This window comes from Rhinolophus hipposideros (assembly GCF_964194185.1).
Source record: "Rhinolophus hipposideros genome assembly, chromosome: 12".
Classification (NCBI taxonomy): domain Eukaryota; kingdom Metazoa; phylum Chordata; class Mammalia; order Chiroptera; family Rhinolophidae; genus Rhinolophus; species Rhinolophus hipposideros.
The window spans coordinates 16156208-16175199 of NC_138058.1; positions in this window are offsets into that span (position 1 = coordinate 16156208).

The window sequence follows — 18992 nt, forward strand, 5'->3', positions numbered from 1 at the left end:
ACCAAGCGGTCCTCTTGAGTTTCCCATAGCCCTGACTGTTTACTTAATTTATAGCTATTGTTCACCCAATCTAATTTCTCTGATTCAGGGGCGGACTGTTGCAGTGTCACATGGACACCAGGATGGCAAAATTCTGGCAATGAAGGGCCATTTTTTTTTTTGAAGAAGTAGAATGGACTTCATTCACATGTGCCATAATCTTCATAGATTCTGTTGCTACCAGAGCATTTCCCTGACTGATACATAGGTTCAGTCCTTTTAGTGTGAGCCTCAATTTTAATGAAAGCAATTTTAGAAGGTAAGAGAATAGCAGTAAGAAAGTCATTTACTTGTTGCCCCTTGTTAGAGATCTAATTGAGAATTCACTACAACAGAATTGATAAGAAAATGTGGTTATTTCTGTGATATACAACATTATAAGATAAGAATTAGAATTACAAGTGATAACATTATACAAGGCAATAGCAGATTTTTAGGAATTTTATACAACTTCTAAAACAACGTATATTAACTCATGAAATACAACTTGAGAAGGTTTATTTGACATCATTTATTTGACAATGGTTCTCATGTAATTTAACATACCAAATAAGTACAGTTAATTTAACATCTCTCTTTTTATAAGGGAGGATATCAAAACTTTTGATATGTTCTAGGGACCCTCTTAAAAATTTCAAAGTTAGTTTGTAGTCAAAAGACTGTATTTAGAATTTGATTTTGGGGAAGTTTTTCAAAAATACAAAAAAGGTTCTAAAACACATGACTAAATAAGGTCACAGACTATTATGTAACAATACTTAATTATCTATTTGATCGGAGTGACAATATAAGACTTCAAGTACAAATACAGAAGCTTATCTCTTACTATTGAAAAGATTCAGTTTTCTTAAGTAATCAAAAGCCTGATTAAGACAATATAAAACACAGAAAACTATTTTGATAAAACACAAAATCTTTGCTCTTTTGGCAGATTACTTGAAAAGAAAAACCGTTTACAATTTCTTGTCAGAAGCAGACCAATAGTCCAAGAAAACATTTATCTTTTTAGCAAATGAAAGAAACTCAAGTTTTGGTTTTATATTAGTACACCATTGATATTAAAGCTTAATTTTTAAAACTCTTATAATACCGATTCAATTTTTAGCCAGATTAATTACACAAGGTAAATCCCCCCACCAACTCTCTCTGTGTGTCTCTCTCTCTCTGTCCCTCTCTCATCTTTGATCAAGTAATTAAGAACACCTTAGGGGGTTCATCTACAACTTCAGGTAGTTTTATTTTAAGTGGTAAATATCTAATAGTCTCTTCAGAGTGGAAAAGCAGTTCAGAAACAAAATTACTTGAATGAGCATTCAAGTAAGGGAGGATGGAGAGGAGTAATAAGGGTTATGTCAGTCTTATATATATGTCTTACTGTCTTTTGTTTTAGGTACCTTTTGCTTCTTTAATTGTTTATTAGCCTTTTGCAACAAATTTTTCAATGAAGCTACTTTGGAATTTTGAAATCTTTTAGAAACTTCTGTAATTGGACCATTTTTCCTAATGGCCATTGTAATTTTAGGTTATTTTCAGTAAAACTTTGCCATTTTGCTAAATATCTCCAGCTTCTGGGACTATATTTCTTAGATATAAAGTAAGCACATGTCCTGGAAGGTGCTACACTCAATTCTTTAGATATAAAGGATTCCATTTATTTAGCTAGGCCTTTTATTCTCTCAGAACCAAACTAACACCTAAGCTGTTTGGCTTCTGAGATTTTCTTTTAGCAATAGCTTTTACCTCATGTGCATAGTAACGGAAACCAACGGTAACTGAAGAAATGGAGCTGTGGACACCAGCAGTAACAAATGAACTAGGGACAGGAGATAGGATTAAAATAGCAGACCTCAAAAAAAAAAGGCTGTGGACTGATTCCAAATAAATGGAGAATTGCAGCTGCTACCAGCAGTTCCCAACATAGAATGTGGGGAAGAATTCCACACAAACTGGGAATAGCAGCGTAAACTGTTAGCAGTTCCCAATATGGAATTCAGGGACAAAACCAAGGGTTGACGGTTAGACATTTCAGCAGACTGGCTGAAAGAGACCCTGTGCACACAACCAGTACTTGCCAATGTGAATTAAACCAGCAGTCTCCAATAAATGGAGACTGTGGAATGGGAGTGGGGAAAGAAGTAAAACCAGAAAATTCCAGTTAATGGAGGCTATCGACTGGAACTAGGGAAGGGATTCTAATGTGGGATTGCAACTGAACCAAGGCCTAGAGACTTTGGGTTCCAGAACCACCTGCCAGCTTCAAGTTGACCCATTAATTCCTGAACTGTAAAGCCAGTTAGATTGAAAGCTCGAACACAAAGAGAGAGGAGGTAAAACTAGGAGGGACTTACTGATGGCTCTCAGAAATGACGAAGAAATAGAGTTCTTAGGTGCCATGCCTGTGTTTCTCATGGTCCCTGAATGCCATCAGAAGTTTGCTTTGGTCCTGACACTGCCACCAATCTGATAAAGAACAAAACTCAATTGAGTAAATTTGAAGATCTAATTGGTTTTATTAAGCAATTAATAAATCAGGCAACATCCCTTTCAGCAAGTAGAGGTGTGCTCTGAGGGGTTGTACAAAATGGCAGGTTTTTATAAGAAGAAGGGTGTGGCATGGGAGTTATTAACAAAAGAAAAGAATATTTTCAGACCAGAACATCTTGTGGGTGAAAGAAAACAACAAAGGTTAATTGTTCAGATTGTCTGTTCTTCCTTAGGTGGATGGAGAGGGCTCACATGACATATTACCTTACTGGTGCTTGATCAGAAAATTCCAGGCTGGTTGATTAAGGTTATATCTCTGGGAAAGGTTGAAAATTCAATTAAATCAGGTATTAAATCTAGGTTTGGTATCATGAGCTTGTATGACAAGGGAGGCCATTTTGAGCTTGTGGTGTTCTTTTAAATACATGTTAAACCAGGAATGAGAGTCAAATTCCTATGGCCACCTGGGGATTATAAATGAGAGCAGTATCCTGGGTCAGGCAGTAAAGTAGGAGGTATGGGCCATTGGAACAGCCCGGAGAGTCTGCCCCATATCAAAGTTCCTTCGCTACTCAGATCTATATTTACATGCTGCCTCAGGGTAGCCAGATCTAACTTTTCAGATGCAGCTAGCAATGTGGACTTTTATGTGGACTTCCAGAATTTTTCGTGCTCTTTTACCCCTCCATATCTTTAGGCTTGCCTTTTCTTCTGCAACAGTAACTTCTCTGTCCTCTCTCCTTGGCTAAGTTTAATATATCTCCCAAGACTCCCCTCAAAAGTGATCTTCTTTGGGGAACCACTTTCACATCCTGAGGGTTTTTATTCTACCTCTGTTATAACACTCACCACAGTGGATTACAGTATGGAGTCTAGGAGCTGCACCGGGGCTGGCATGTACATAGACTCCTAGGGAAAATGCACCCACTGGAATTATGTGCTGAGGTAACCCTGAGGGCAGGAGTGGACTTATTTTTGTTACAACGCCCAACACAGCATTTGACACAGAAAGTCTTCAGTATGTGCTTGTGTCTGTATGAGGCTTGATTCTTGAGCAGTGGAAGATGGTTAGTTTACTGTTCATCTTTGCAATAGAGAAATGCCTGAGAAATGACTGAAATTTCTTTTCCTATTAAAAAAATTGAGCTCGGTTTAGCATAGAAATCATATTTTGAAAATATTCTGGAAAATTGTTTTCAAAAATTACCAATTCTCTGGTTTGTCTATACATTTTTTCCTCTAAGTAAATGTTATCAATAAAGTTTTGAAAAAAATCCCACATACACATACACATACATACACAAATGGAGACACTTGGTTTTTCTCATGTACCTATTAGTTGGGGGGCATTTTATAGTATTGTCCTTTTTTAATTAAAATTTATTGGTATTGTTTTAATAGAAGTACACCTGGAGGAAAAAAAGAAAGGAACACAGAGCTGGGGCATGCTGGAGAGTCACGCTTTCCATGCTAAGAAAGAAGTTTTTAAATTATAAGGGATATTAGAAGAAAATATCTTGTGGAGGAAAGGGGGTGGCATCCAGAAATTTTTCTGAATTAACAGAGAACCTTGACACACCGACCACATAAAGCTTTAGCGACACCATCAGCTTGCAATAAAGCTATCCAATCTCTGAACCTTCATCCTTTCTCTTTTGTTTCCTTTTCATCTCTTTTTCCTTTTTTCCCTTCTTTCCTCCCACCTTCTTCCCTCCCTCCCTCTCTCCCTCTCCTCCTGCATTCCTTTCTCCCCTCCTTCCCATTATCTTCTCCTACTACATATTTTCCTTTTTCTTTTACTCCTCTTCTTTGTCCCCTTTCTCATTTCCCCTCTTTCTCTTTCTTGTTTTTTTCTTCCTGCTTCTTCCTCCTTCCTTTTTCTTCTCATTTTTTTTCTCCTCCTTCTTCTTGTAAAATAACATATCTCTAATTTTGAAAGAAAATGGGACAACAAAATTCATTTGAGAGTCCATTTTGATGGGCTGCATCTATTCCAGAATAGTATGAGAGCTAATTATAATTGAAAAAATATTATGAGATAAACTTTGGCAGATTCATCACATTTTAATTAATTCCAGTCATTTTGCAGTGATAATAGTTTAGATATGTCCTGTGTAACATTCCTTTAGGGATCTTACATGGTTCAGAATAAGTGGGTTTATTTTTTAATTAACTGTGGGGAGCCAATGAGACAGCACTCACAGCATCTTTTATCTGCCTTATTTTGTCACTTGAAATAGATTTGAATACCAAAAATATCTGTCTTATTTGGTTTAATTTTTAAACTAATTTTAATTTTCTTTAAAGTTTCCCCTGTTCCATGTGTCTGGGACATCATTTAAAATATTTTCTAATTTTAGTGATTAATACAACCATTTCCCTGAAATCCAATTATTTCCCAATTGAATCGACTCTCTTTATCTCAGGATACTAGAATTTCTATAATATTAAATACTCGATAGCTGTGATTCCATAACAGATCTGACTAAAATTCATGTGGATTGTTAAAGCTGCATGTCATGCTTAAAATTTGACACCACACATTTTTGTAAAGTGAAGTGGGCTAAAAGGTATGTAAATGACTAGTTACTATTTCACTTATCGTGAATGGTTTATCAGTTGTTTGTATTGCAGTTGTAATAGAAACATTTTACTTTTGAAAGTAGTAGTTTATAACAAACCAATATTACCATATGTTCATGAAGATTTCAGGTTATTAAAACTGCTTCATTCTACTGCATGTAGGGTGCGTCTACTATTTTGAGACTCTGGATGCTCTCGGTATATCTAGGTAACTATCATCTATTTGTTTTTCCAACTATGTAATTTATGTACTATTTTAATGAATGTAAAGGAATTTACATACACACGTGGTATTTTTAAAAAATATATAGTATCTGTAATATTGCTCCTACCTTGAATTATAAAATATCTCTGTTTTCCTTCTCCCGTTCTTTCTTGGTTATTGCTTATAGTCCTTAATAATAGATGAAACTTGAACCTGCTCCTCTACCAGTAAATGGGACTCCTATCTAACCAGGGTAATTCATGCTCTGTTGGTCTTGATTACGCCCACATCACATCCATCACAAGGACAGACCTTTTGGTACCTGCACCCTAGTCCCAGCCACCGTTCAGGTCTTGTCCCAAGTGAGTCTCCCTGTGAATGTCCTCACTTCTGTTGCACATTTTTATCCATCCTACTACTCATGAGCTGCAGTGACTTAAAATGCAAATCTGATCAACTTCTCACCCTCCCACTAATCTGGCAGTGACTTCCTACTGCACATGATGTGAAGGTCAATTGGTTTTTTGCAAGGTGTGACCCTTACCTGTGATAACTGTGACCTTTGCTTATTTCTCCAGCTCTCCCTCTCACCCCACCTTCCCAGAAACGCAATTCTCACACCTGCTGTGCTCAACAAGCCCAGCTCACCTTTAACTTCAGTCTCCACATATTCTGTACCATCTGCCTTAAATACTTTTGTCTCCCATGTTATAAATAAAATAAATATACTCCAAGTTTGTGGAAATGTTTCTACCAAAAGTGTATTTTTTAAAATAAAAATACCCCTCTTTTCACATTGATATTACATTTCAATTTACTCATTTTGAATAAGAAGATTGTGTCTACCTGAGGTTAAACTAAATAATTTTTATGCACTCTGACAATGTCTGTCTTTCAATTATTGTTACTTAGATCATTCATATTTAAAATGTTTATTAATATAGTTGCATTAACATTTAGCATGTTTGTAACTGTTTCTTACATGTCGCATTTGTCCTTTGGTTCTACCCCACCCCTTTTTCTGTCTTCCCTAGTTTTAATTGAGCATTTTATATGACTCTATGTTATCTCATCTCTTAGCATATCAAGTACAGTTCTTCCAAAACTAAGTTTGCAGTTGCCCTAGAGTTTGCAATACATATTTACAACTAATCTAAATTCACTTTCAAATAACACTACATGACTTCATGAGTAGTGCAGTTGCATTACAACAGAGAATTCCTAATTTCTCCATCCAGTTCCTCATTACGTTGCTGTCATTCATTTATATATCGATATTCTTTAATCACTCAATATGGTACATTTTTACTATTATTATTTTAAACAGTTAAATTTTAGATTAATTAAGGACAAGAAAATTAAAAATGACTCTATCTTCATTTATTCCTTCTCTGACATTCTTCCTTTCTTTATGTAGATCTGAGTTTCTGACCTATATAATTTTCCTTCTCCCTGAAGAACTTATTTTAACACAACTTGCAGCGCCCTCTTGCTTGTGGCAAATTTCCTCAGTTGGTTTTTGTTTGTTTGGTTGGTTGGTTTTTGGTCTCTGAGAAACTTTTTATCTCTTCATTATTAAAGGATAATTTCACTGTATATACTTTTAGAATGGTGATTTTATTCTTTCAGCACTTTAAATATTTTATTCCCTTCTCTTTTTACTTGCATTGTTTCTGATAAGTCTAATTCTAGTAAATAAGTCTGAAATTCAAATCTATTGTTATGGTGTTTTCCCCATCTCTGGCTCTTTTTAAGACTTTTTTTTCTCTTTATATTTATTTTCTATTTATTTGTTTTGCAGTTTGAATATATGTCTTGGTGTAGTATTTTTTTGTTTTTGCCAATATCCTGTCTGATGTTCTATGAGCCTTCTGGATCTATGTTTTGTTGTCTGTTATTAATTGTAGAAAATCCTTGGTGATTATTCAAATGTTTTTTCTGCTCTGTTATCTATTTCTTCTTTTTCTGGTATTCCAAAATATGTTATACCTTTTGAAATTGTTCACAGATTTTGAATGTTCTGTTCTTTTAATTTTTTTCCTTTTTTTTTCTTTTAGGTTTATTTTTGGAAGTTTCTAGTGACCTATGTTAATTTTATGGATTCTTTTCTTTGCCGTATCCAGTCTACTGACACATTCTTCATTTCTGTTGCAGTGTTTTTTATTTCCATCATTTTCTTTTGATTCTTTCTCAGTCTCTATAACTCTGTTTATATTACCCATCTATTCTTTCATATTTGTCGACTCTTTCCATTAGAACCCTTCTTTTATTAATTATAGCTATCTTAAGTTTACTCTCTTTTGGTTTTTAAATCTGTATCGTCTTAATCTGATATTTATGCTTGCTCTGTTTCTTCAAGTTATGATATTTCTTGCCTTTAGTATGTCTTATAATTTTCTGTTGAAAGCCAGCCATAGTTCACTGAGTAATAGGAACTGAGGTAAATAGGTCTTTTGTGTGAAGCTCTGTTAATATGTCTAAAAGTTGGGCTGTGTCTTTAATGTTTGGTGTAGATGTAGGTGCCAGAGACCTCAAATCTGTCCAGTGTCCTTGTTTTTGTCTGTCCTCTTGACTTCTGGCTTCCCTAAGATCTCCTCCTCAGATAGCCTCTGCATCTTGCACCTTGTTTGGCTGTAATCCCCTGTCATTCCACTGGAACCATTAGTATGATGCTAAGGTATGGGAGAGGAAAAGCATTACACAATCTTATGATTAATTCCCAATATTTTAATGTGCCTGTATTCCTGGGCTGTGACCTTTACAAGTGTTTCATGGCTCCTCCTCCCTCCTTAGGTGAAACAAGAAAGCTAGAGAGTCATGGGTAAATGCCTTTCCTGCTGGGTGGGATAAGGTTCTGGTAAAGTTTTTTCCCTCAGTAGTAGGTCTTTGTTGTGGAAAATCCTCTTCCTGTAGTTTTTCTCAATGGTTATTTTTTCCGTCTCTGCCACCACTTTAGGGGATATTTCATGGCTCTTAACAGTGACACTCTGGTGGGGTTCTTGATGGTAAAACCCATGAAATTGTGGGAACCCTGCTAAGATTGTGGTCCCCCGAAGTTTTTAAATTTCAAGTTAGTCTATACTTAGATTCCAGTAATACATTAAAATGACCATTAAAGGGTTCCTAGATGTTTATGGCTCCAGGGACTTCTGCTTCAGGTAAATGTATTTCCTCTGTGGTTCTCTTGCCTATCTCCAGATTCAGGGATGGAAGTTTGCCCTGTGATTTTAGTTCTCTAATGGTTCCAAGAAAATTAATTAAATTTCAGTTGCTTCAGCTTTTCCTTTTTTGTAAGGAGGGGAATGACAAATATCAAAGTTTTTGTCATATTATAGCTGAAACTGGATATCCAACGAAATCATTTTTAAAAGAGTAATAAGCCATCTACCAATCTTTTTCTTCTTCTCTATTTGAGAATAATATTTACTTTGTGAGGATTACAAATAAGATCTTAAAAATTTTAGTATGGTGCCAACTCACAGTAGGTTCTCAAAAGTGGCAGCTGTTTTGAATTTTATTAATATTAAACTTTTTAAAATCATCAGTTCATTTCTGTTATTTTGGTTATTGGTGTGATTCAATTATTTATCAATTGGTAAATAGCCAACTAAATAGCAACTCTGCTGGGAATTTCTTCTTCTTTTTTTTTTTTTTTTGTTTAATGGACGTTTATCATTTATATCCCTCACACTGTGTCAACCCCCCTCCCCCCATCCACTATCCCTCTGACATCGTACACAGCCATTACGTTTCCATGGTCTCTATTTCTTATGCTGTACTCCACTTCTTGTAAATATATATATATATATATATATATATATATATATATATATATATATATAAACTTGTAGTTGACATTCATTATTGTTCAGCTTCAGCTTCAGGTGTACAGTGCAGTGATCAGGCATCTACATCTTCCTTGAGGTGGTCTCCCTAATGAGACAAGTGTCCATCAGATACCCTACAAAATCTTTACAACATTATTGATTACATTCCCCAAATTAACTTTCGTATTCCCATGGCCATTTTGTGGTTACTGACTGCTTTCTAACCCCTCACCTTCTCCCTTATCCCCACCCCTGCATCTAGCAACCCTCAGTTTTTCCTCTATATCTCCAAAATTGTTTATGATTAGTTCATTCACTTATTCTTTTTTTTAGATTCCACATATAAGTGAGATCATATGGTATTTGTCTTTCTCTGTCAGAGTTATTTGACTTAACATAATATTCTCTAGATCCATCCATGTTGTTGCAAATGGTAAGATTTCTTTCTTCTTTATGGCTGTGTAATACTCCATTGTATAAATTAAGTTTCTTAATCCAGTCATCTACTGATGGGCATTTCGGTTGTTTCCATGTCTTGGCTATTGTGTATAGTGCTGCAATAAACATAGGAGTGCATATTTTTTTTCAAATTAGAGTTTTGGATTTCTCCGGATAGATACCTAGGAGTGGAATTGCTGGATCATAAGGTAGTTCCATTTTCAGATTTTTGAGATACCTCCATACTGTTTTCCACAGTGGCTGCACCAATCTGCAATCCCACCAATAGTGCACAAGGGTTCCCTTTTCTCCATATCTTCGCCAGCACTTGTTGTTTGTTGATTTATTGATGATAGCCATTTTGACTGGGGTGAGGTGGTATCTCATTGTGTTTTTTATTTGCTTTACTCTGATGGTTAGTGAGGTTGAGCATTTCTTCATACGTCTGTTTGCCATCTGTATGTCCTTTTTAGAAAAATGTCTCTTCATGTCTTCTGCCCATTTTTTAATTGGGTTGTTTGTTTTTTTTGGAGTTGAGTTGACTGACATGTTTATAAATTTGTGACATTAACCCCTTATCAGATATATCATTGGTAAATATCTTTTCCCATTCAGTAGGATCCCTTTTTGTTTTATTGATGGTTTCCTTTGCTGTGAAAAAACTTTTTAGTTTGATGTAATCCCACATGTTTATTTTTTCTCTTACATCTGTTGCACGAGGGGATATATCAGTAAAAATCTTACTCCGGGTAATGTCTGTAAAGTTTCTTCCTATATTGTCTTCTAGGAACTTTATGGAATTTCAGATCTTACAGGGAATTTCTTTTAAGAAGAAAAGACTGCTGTTTTTGGAGGGGAGAAATCCCTTATTTTTTGAAAGTTATTGTCTTTCATGGTGAGAATTTAGAAAATTAAAACAAAAAATAAGAATAGCATTTATTTTTTTACTGTATGCTTACTATGGACCAGTCACTTCATATGGAATAAATTTTTATTTTCCACATAAGTCCTTTGAAGTAAGTACTATTATCATCATCCATGTTTACTTGATGAGGAAACTGTGACTCAAAAAGTTTAATTTATCTAATATTATAGAGCCAGTAAATAGCCAAGGTGACGTTTGAAATCATGTTTGACTTTTTCCACAACAAAGCCCTTGGTCTTCTGTAAAGCACAAGCGTATCTGTAACTTTAGTAATGCATGAAACACTTTTAAGGGAAAAAAGTTTGCTAGGTTCCTTTATTTAGATTTTTACTATTTTTGTATAATGTTATTTAAGTATATATGCACAATGAACCAGGAATAAACTACCTTTTCAAATAGCTTTTATCCAACTACAGAATGAAATGAGAGCAATACTTAAACATAAACAGAATTACAAAATTGATCAACTTTAACTAAAACTTTTGACTACAGAAAGGAGAGGAAGATACTATAAGACAATTGAATGCTTAACATAGAATTTAAGTACTTTTGGTGGTGCATTTTATTTTTAAGCTCTGGTAGGAACTTCAGCTTTTCCAGAACAGCAGTTACCTGTAAACAGACTACATGTCATACAGGAAATTTTATTTGTTTAGACAATGAATGACTAGAAATAATGAGGAACTTTTGTAGAAAGGAAAAGTTCAGAAGTAGAATCTGAACTCAGCAGTGTCTTCCAAGATGTTGACCGTGCTGTTTCTGTGCTAAAGATGTTGATGATTTCATTAATCTGGCTCATTTACAGTTATCCAGAACTATCTTTCAGTTCTTTGATAAGGTATTCTCCACTATTGGAACTAAACTTTTTATCTCCATACTCGCAATGCTATTTTATAAAGAAGATTTGCGTAGTTTTGTTTGAAATGTAATTTTGAAAGTGTCTTGAGTCTTTTCTTTTAAATCAAAACATATGTAACAATCATTATAACAACATTTAAGTCCAACTTTTTCACCAAGTGAGACGAGTGAAACAAGGAAATTTTTTTTTTCCTCCTTTGGTTACCCTTTAATGCTATTTTACTCATATGTGTTCAACTTAGTATATATAAAGAGATGAATAATCCCAGCATCCTTGACCTTTTAAGAAATTCCTTTTTGCCAGAGTCTCAGCCTGAGTTCCTAAGATAATTCTGGCTAAGGACGGTGATGCAGTTGGTGTTTCCAACCTCTATATGTGGATTAAGTATAAAGCTAGTCCTGCTGCTAAGGGTTAGAATTTTATTATGGTATTCACTCACAGAAAACTTCAGCCAAGCATAGGTTCCAAAATTCATCATTTTTGACTAAATCAATATTATTTTTTATCTGCCTCAATTTTCTGGGATTTAGAAAAGCAGAAAAAAATTATCACGCATTGACACTGAGCTAAGGGGTTTTTATACAAGGATTTATTTAATACTCAAATAATCCTATAAAGTGTAATAATCTATTAGAATGTCCATCAAAGCAAATTGAATTCATAGAAAATTAAATTTATAGCAAATTGAAGTTCATAGAAAACAGGGAGAGAAAACAGATTGCATATCCCAGATCAGTTTGACACCAATAAAAAAAAAAAATCTTCCCAAATTCTACAATACTCCTACCATGAATCCTACCAATAATCCTACCTTGTAACCCCCGAGTCTTGGATATGTGGAGCTTTACCAGATTCATTATGTGGTACCTCATCAGAACTTGACCACAACCAGCAAACACATGAATGTTCAATACAAAAACACACAATTCCTCTTCATTGAATATGAATGTTCCTCCCAATCAAGACTGAGTTTGCCATCTTCCTATATTAAGTTTATTAAACTGATGATTAACCCATCAAAGATCATTTGTTGATTGTGTTTTTGCCCCTAAGCCTTCGATACAGAGTCTTGGCTTCCTGTCTTGTCCCACTGGTTAAATCTGATTATCAAATGGCCTCATATGTTTCCTGGTAAATCCCAGGATGTCTTCTACACAACCTTCTCCCCCCACTGCCTCATAAAGTAGGTATCGGATTTTCTATACTCTGTGTAATTAGAGATTTTCATAAATCTTAAATTTCTCAATTAACGTTTCTTGGTTTATTTGTTTTCAGTGATTTTAGTCAACCTTAGTTATGCTTATTTAATTATTCAAAGATTTCTGTATTTCTTAAGTGGCTAGACCACACAGCTTTTTTTATTTTTCATCTCTAAGCTTTTAAAATAAAAATTGGTGAGCTCTAGGAATGAGTGACAGAGGTATTCAGGCTTTCATGATTAGGTTGACCAAGCAAGCCATTTTCCATGTTGGGAACTCCAATATACCAGGATAAAAGAGACAATTTTTTGAGACTTTTCCTGGTAAGGAATTCAAAACAGAATGACTTTAATTATTTAGTATGTATATACACCAATCTTGAAGATGGTGTGAAAATTTAAATTGCATAGGAGATACAATGCAATTATGATATTTAGTAGGGAAGTGATAACAGTGTTAATGCCTTTCCATAACATATTACTTCAGATAAAAACATTTACTAATGTTTTTAGGTTATATTTACTGTGGTAAAGACTATCACAGTGTAGCTCTGTCATTCTTTTTAAAGACCTTCCTCCAGGTTGGACTTTTAAAATACTTTAGGAGCAAGAAGGGAAAAACACCCAACATATATAGGGAAGGAAAAATGGTTGCTACTGAAAAGAACAAACAGCAATCTTCCTGAATATAAATTCTCTCTTCATTCATTTGCTTATAATGATTTCCTTGCTTGGAGTGACTTATCTATCTTGGTAGACTACTATCCTTCAAGACCCTGCTTAGACATAATTCTTTGCTAAAGCGTTCTCCAATTTTCCCCTTCACTCAAATAACTATCAATGCATTCATTCATTCATTAATTCATTCAATAAACCTTTTTAGACTATCTACCAGGAATTGGGCTATAAATACCAATAAGCCTTAATCTCTGTCCTTCAGAAGTTTATAATTAATTTGGAGGAGATTCACATATTGAGAAAAAGAAGTGTGTTAGCTGTCAAAGCTTTTATTAGAGATGTCTTTATGAAGGGTAAGGAGGTCACAAAAGTAAGAACAGTTCACCACACTTGGGAACTAACACAGGTGTTACAGAGAAGGTAGCATTTGTGATAATCTTGAGGAATGTGTACATTTGGCCAGTGTAGCTGAAGCTACTGGTAGCCTGCTTACATATTTTTTGTCTTTACAACATCAGTGTATACTGGCTCATTGCTATTGGAACTGGCCACATTCATGGCAGGCTGGACATGCTGGGAATCAACCACTGCCTCACAAGTAACCCTTAATCATAGATATATGATCTATTATCAGAAGAAAGGTCTGGGATGGAGGGTTAAATATAGGAGTTGTAGGAATAAATACTACACTTTCTTTACCCAGGGCTGAGATAACTCTGAGAAATTTGTACCACACTGACTGGGAGTTCCCCAGGGTGAGTAAACTGCAGTTACCCACAGTACTAACTGGTTTTATAATGTACTTTTATAAGCTGACTTCCCTACCCTGTCTAGCTTCCTTATTTCCCTACTTCTCAGATAAACTAACTACTCATATGCTGTTATGGGATGATTTTTTAAAAATAAAATCAAATCTCTCATACCACTGTAAAATAAATATATATCAATGATTTTTATTTAACTTAATGAATGAGGAAAATGAAGGAACTTGTAAAATATCCCTAAAAAATTAATCACATAGCTAATTAATGGCAGAGTCAGCCTCTGAATTCAGGTAGCCTGACTCCAAGCATATACTCTTATCCACAATCCTATGTTACCTCCTAAATATTTCTGAGAATTATTCCAAAATGTTTTGAATGGTACAAAAGGATGACTTATACAATTGTAATTAGAAGGAGATAAAAATTGGTTATCAGTCTGGTATTGCATATTCTATAGATTACAGAGGTTAGCAAACTATATAGCCCATGATCCAAGTCCAACAGCCACTTATTGTTGTTAGACCTGTGAGCTAAAAATGTGTTTTTATGTTTTTAAGTGGATGAAAATAAATGAAGAATAATGTTTCATGACACATGAAAATTATATGCAATTAAATTTCATTGTTCGTAAATAAAGTTTTATTGGAACACTACCGATCCCATTTGTTTGCACATTATTTATAGATGCTTTCATGCAACAATAGCAGAATAAAGTTGGAACAGACACAAAGACTTAATTAAAAATTTTACTATCTGGCCCTTTACAGACAAAGTTTGCTGACTCCTGTAAGAATATGGAGCTTCTCTAGAGAAAATGAGGGTAGAGGCTTAAAGTTTAGGTGCCACAGATGACATTATTATTATAAGATTATACAAGGCTTGGGAAAAGTGAAGCATTCAGTTTAGTTAGTATAAGCCTGCTATAAATGCTGGTGTGCAGAGCCAACACACAGCAAGCATAGTTCAGTTACACAGAACAACAAACACTCAAGACAACAAAAATAAAGGGGTGAAGCAGCATCATTGTGTTCTCAGGATATGAGAATCCCAAGACTCAAGACACTGAGCAGTTCTATAAACAGTCATCAAGCCCTCTCTTTCCCCTTCTTTCTTGCCACATAATTTCTTGTCTCTACTTTGCTTCCATCTTTATTTTCCTCCACAGAGCATCTCTCTGCTCATTCATTTGTCTTTACAAAGCTGCCTCCAAATGGTAGTCTACATAACCTAAAGGTCTATATGACCTTCCAGGTTGGCTCCGTGTTGCAAATGTGTGCCTCTCAGACACTCCCAGAGAGAAGTCTGATTGCTCCGGCTTAGGTAGGTACATGACTGACTCCAATCAGTTGCAATCGAGGCGCTGGTTCATGTGCTCCAGATCCCTTCTGACCTGAAGGGAAAGAGTTTAAGGCATTCATTCAAAAACAGGTTTTTTGGAGTTCCTACTATGTGTCAAGGCTTGATTTGCAAATAGCAATGAACTAGGATAACATGTCCTAGCATATCCAATACCTCCTGGCTCTGCGGTAGAAAACTACGAAAAGGAAATAGTCACAGTCTGGGGATTTTGGGGGAAGAAGGGCTTCAGGGTAGAGCCAGCTTTCGGTTAGAACAAGAGGTGAAGGAAACATTTAGAGATGAAGCAGATTTTGTTGATGATGGATCATGGATTTGGAAGGACTAATTGGAAGGAAGTGGGGGGAGTTGAAGGGGAGATAGGGCCAGAGCAGAAAATGGCTTTCATACATATACATCTTATTAGAGATGCCTGCTATTTTTCTACAATGATGTAAGAAACAAAGTTATGCTAGAGGAACAAAGTCCCCAGTAACCTGTCATGGGCCAAAACATGTTCATTATTGTGTGTGACCTGAAGGCATGCCTGGATATCTCCAAGACTTCATTTTCTTCTAACTTCTTTATATTTCTTCATAGTACTTAACACTATCAGTCGTATTACATATTCATTTGTTTTATTTTATTTTGGCTGTATTCCCCAGTAGAATGCAATCTTCGTGAGAACAGAACTTTGCTTTTTTTCCACTGATGTATTTCCAGTACCTAGAACAACGCCTGGCATGCAGTCTATTGTCAATAAATATTTGTGAAATTAAGAAATGAATTAATACATTAATGAATGTTGAATTCGTACTGTATGATGTCATGTAGTTAAAGCTTGACTCGTGGCAGGATGGCTTCTGTGGGATGACTGATGACGGATGACTTATGTCTGATGACTAACAAGATCCAGATTCAAGGGTAAGTGAACAGCAGAAGGATAATCAGAAAAGTAGGAAAAAGGTATGTTGTCAGTTTTAGAAATTCACAATGGAGGAAAATGGTGGGCCTAAGGCAGAGCGAGATCTTGGAAATAGAATACAGTATAGCATCACTACAAAGTGGGAACTTTGGGAATCCAGCTACATGGACACAATTCCCCACAGACTCAAGTGCCCGGGTGTTTTCTGCCACCTTCTCATCCAAATCCTGATTCATTCCTCTGCTTCATTTAGTCTGCTGGTGATTCCTTCTAGTACATTCTTCATTTTACTGATTGTATTCTTCACTTCTGGCTTTTTTTTTTTTTTATGGTTCCTATGTCCTTTTTTATGCTTGCTCTCTCTTTGTTGAAGTTCTTACTAAGTTCCTTGAGCATCCTTACAACGATTGGTTTGAACTCTGTATCTGGTACATTGCTTGTCTCCATTTCATTTAGTTCTTTTTCTGGAGCTTTCTTCTGTTCTTTCATTTGGGATACTTTTGTTTTTATTGTTTTCTCATTTTTGTTGCCTCTCTGTGTTTGTTTCTACATATTAGGTAGATCTGCTATGTCTTCCAGTCTTGACCGGGTGATCTTATGTAGTAGGTGCCCTATCAGGCCCTGACACAGTCTCCCTGGTCATCTACTCTAGGTGTTCCAGGAGTATCTTTTGTGTGGGTTGTGTCTGCCCTCTTGTTATAGGGGATCCTTGATTATTATTGGCAAGTCAGTAAGCGAGATTGACCCTCAGGCTGATTGCCTGTGGGATTTGGTCATGTCCACAGATTGTGGGCTCTTTGTGGGGGCTTACCCTACTGAGTGAGATTCACCCCAGTGGGCTCTGGTTCCTGTTGAGACTGACTTTTGTGTGTGCCACTTATGGGGCTTATTGGGCAGTGCTCTGCTGTGGTCTGAAGCCAACCTCCAAGTATGTTGGCTCTGGGGCCTCTTGGGAAGGGCTTCAGTGCAGGCCCAAGTCACCCACTGCCTGTGACTGACTGGGGTACCTAGTAAGAGGTACAAGAAATCCACAGTTGTTTGTTGCCTGTTGTAAACCTGGAGGCCCATGGGGGAGGCCACACTGTGAACTGAGGATGTCTGCCACTAGTACCAGTCCTGGGGTAGCTCCACAAAAAGCCAGAACCTGCCATGGCCTGCTGCTGCCTGCCAGCTCCCTTAAGGTTCAGTCACTGATAGAGCCTCATGTGGTATGCAAACTGTGTGAGGCAGGGTCTCAGAGAGTCACCAGAATGGTAAGAGTTGTGGTTACCAGTGCTGACCCTGGAGCTACTGAGGAAAAGTCTCAGAGCACACCAAGGCTAGTTGCCGCACATCTGGGATCTGCCAGACTTTGATAGTTTTACAAGAAAGACTGCAAAGTGGGTGGGGCTGTCTGCTCTCAGAGAAAGTGCCTCCGGCATTGGGGGAGTTGGGCAATGTGGGGTCCCAGTGAAGTTTTCCAGACCAATTCAGATTCAGATTTGGCCATGGCTGTGGGGAGCAGGCTCAACACATGAAAGATGGCACCCGCCTGCTGGCTGTATGGGAGGAGGACCCCTCACAGGGATAATGGTGACTGTTCTCCAGCCCTTGCCTTGAAACCACATACCGCAGTCTGTCCCCGTATGCCTCTGACACCCCCCACATCACTGTCCCTCCACTGGAGCCCATGGTAAATGCCTGTGAGCAAGTGAGTCTGTGCATGGGCCATTTAAGGGGCTGTCTGGGTTTCTCACATCCTTCTATCCCACCTGAATTGTTGGAATCCCCACTATTTTTCACAGCCAGATGTTGTGGGGGCTCCTCTTCCCAGAACCAGTACTCCAGGCTGGGGAGTCTCATGTAGTAGGGATGGGTTCTCCGACTCCTCATGGAGAAACTCCATAGCTGAGACATCCTTCCTGATTCTCCACTGCCACATGGAGATTTGGAGCTTGTTCTATATCTCCGCCTCTCCTACCATTCTCGATATGACTTCTTTATATTTTTAGTCATAAGACGGCTGTTCAACTAGACTTCAGATTGTTCTCCAGGTTGACTGTTCTATAATTTAGTGAATATTTAATATGTTCGTGGAAGGATGCAGGCACAGTGTTTCTCTACTTTGCCATCTTGTATCTCTCCTCCTTATTCTTAGATTGCTCTTTCTGATGGAGTCAGATAGTTCTTGTAGAGTTCTTTTATTTCTTTTACCTCTCAAGTTTCTTTCTTCTCCATCTGTGTAATTTCCAGATTTCTATCTTCGATATCACTAATTTTTTTCTTCTCCTGGTCAGCTCTAATTTCTAAGCTTGCTATTTCATTCTTCATGTCTTTCATTGAGTTCTTCAACTCCAGAATTTTTATTTGGTTCTTTTTAAAAATTTTAATCTCTTTGGTAAAGTATTCATTTTGTTTATTGATTTTATTTCATTAAACTGCCTTGTCTGAGTTTTCTTGAATCTCGTTGAGTTTTTTCAGAATTACAATCTTGACTTCTCTGTGATTTAAGTCACATATTTCCATGTATTTAAGTTTATTTTATGGATTTTTAAAAGTTTTCTTTCTGAGCTGCCTTGTTACCTTGGTTATTCATAGTAATTAATGGATTAATTCTCTCCCTATGGGCATGAATTCTGCAGCAGATTGATATATAGAGGTCTTCCTTTTGCTTTCCAGTAGGTAGCACTGGAGCATTTTATTTTCTCTTGCCCTGTTCTGGCTTCTTGCACAGTGGGAGATTTCCTGGGGAA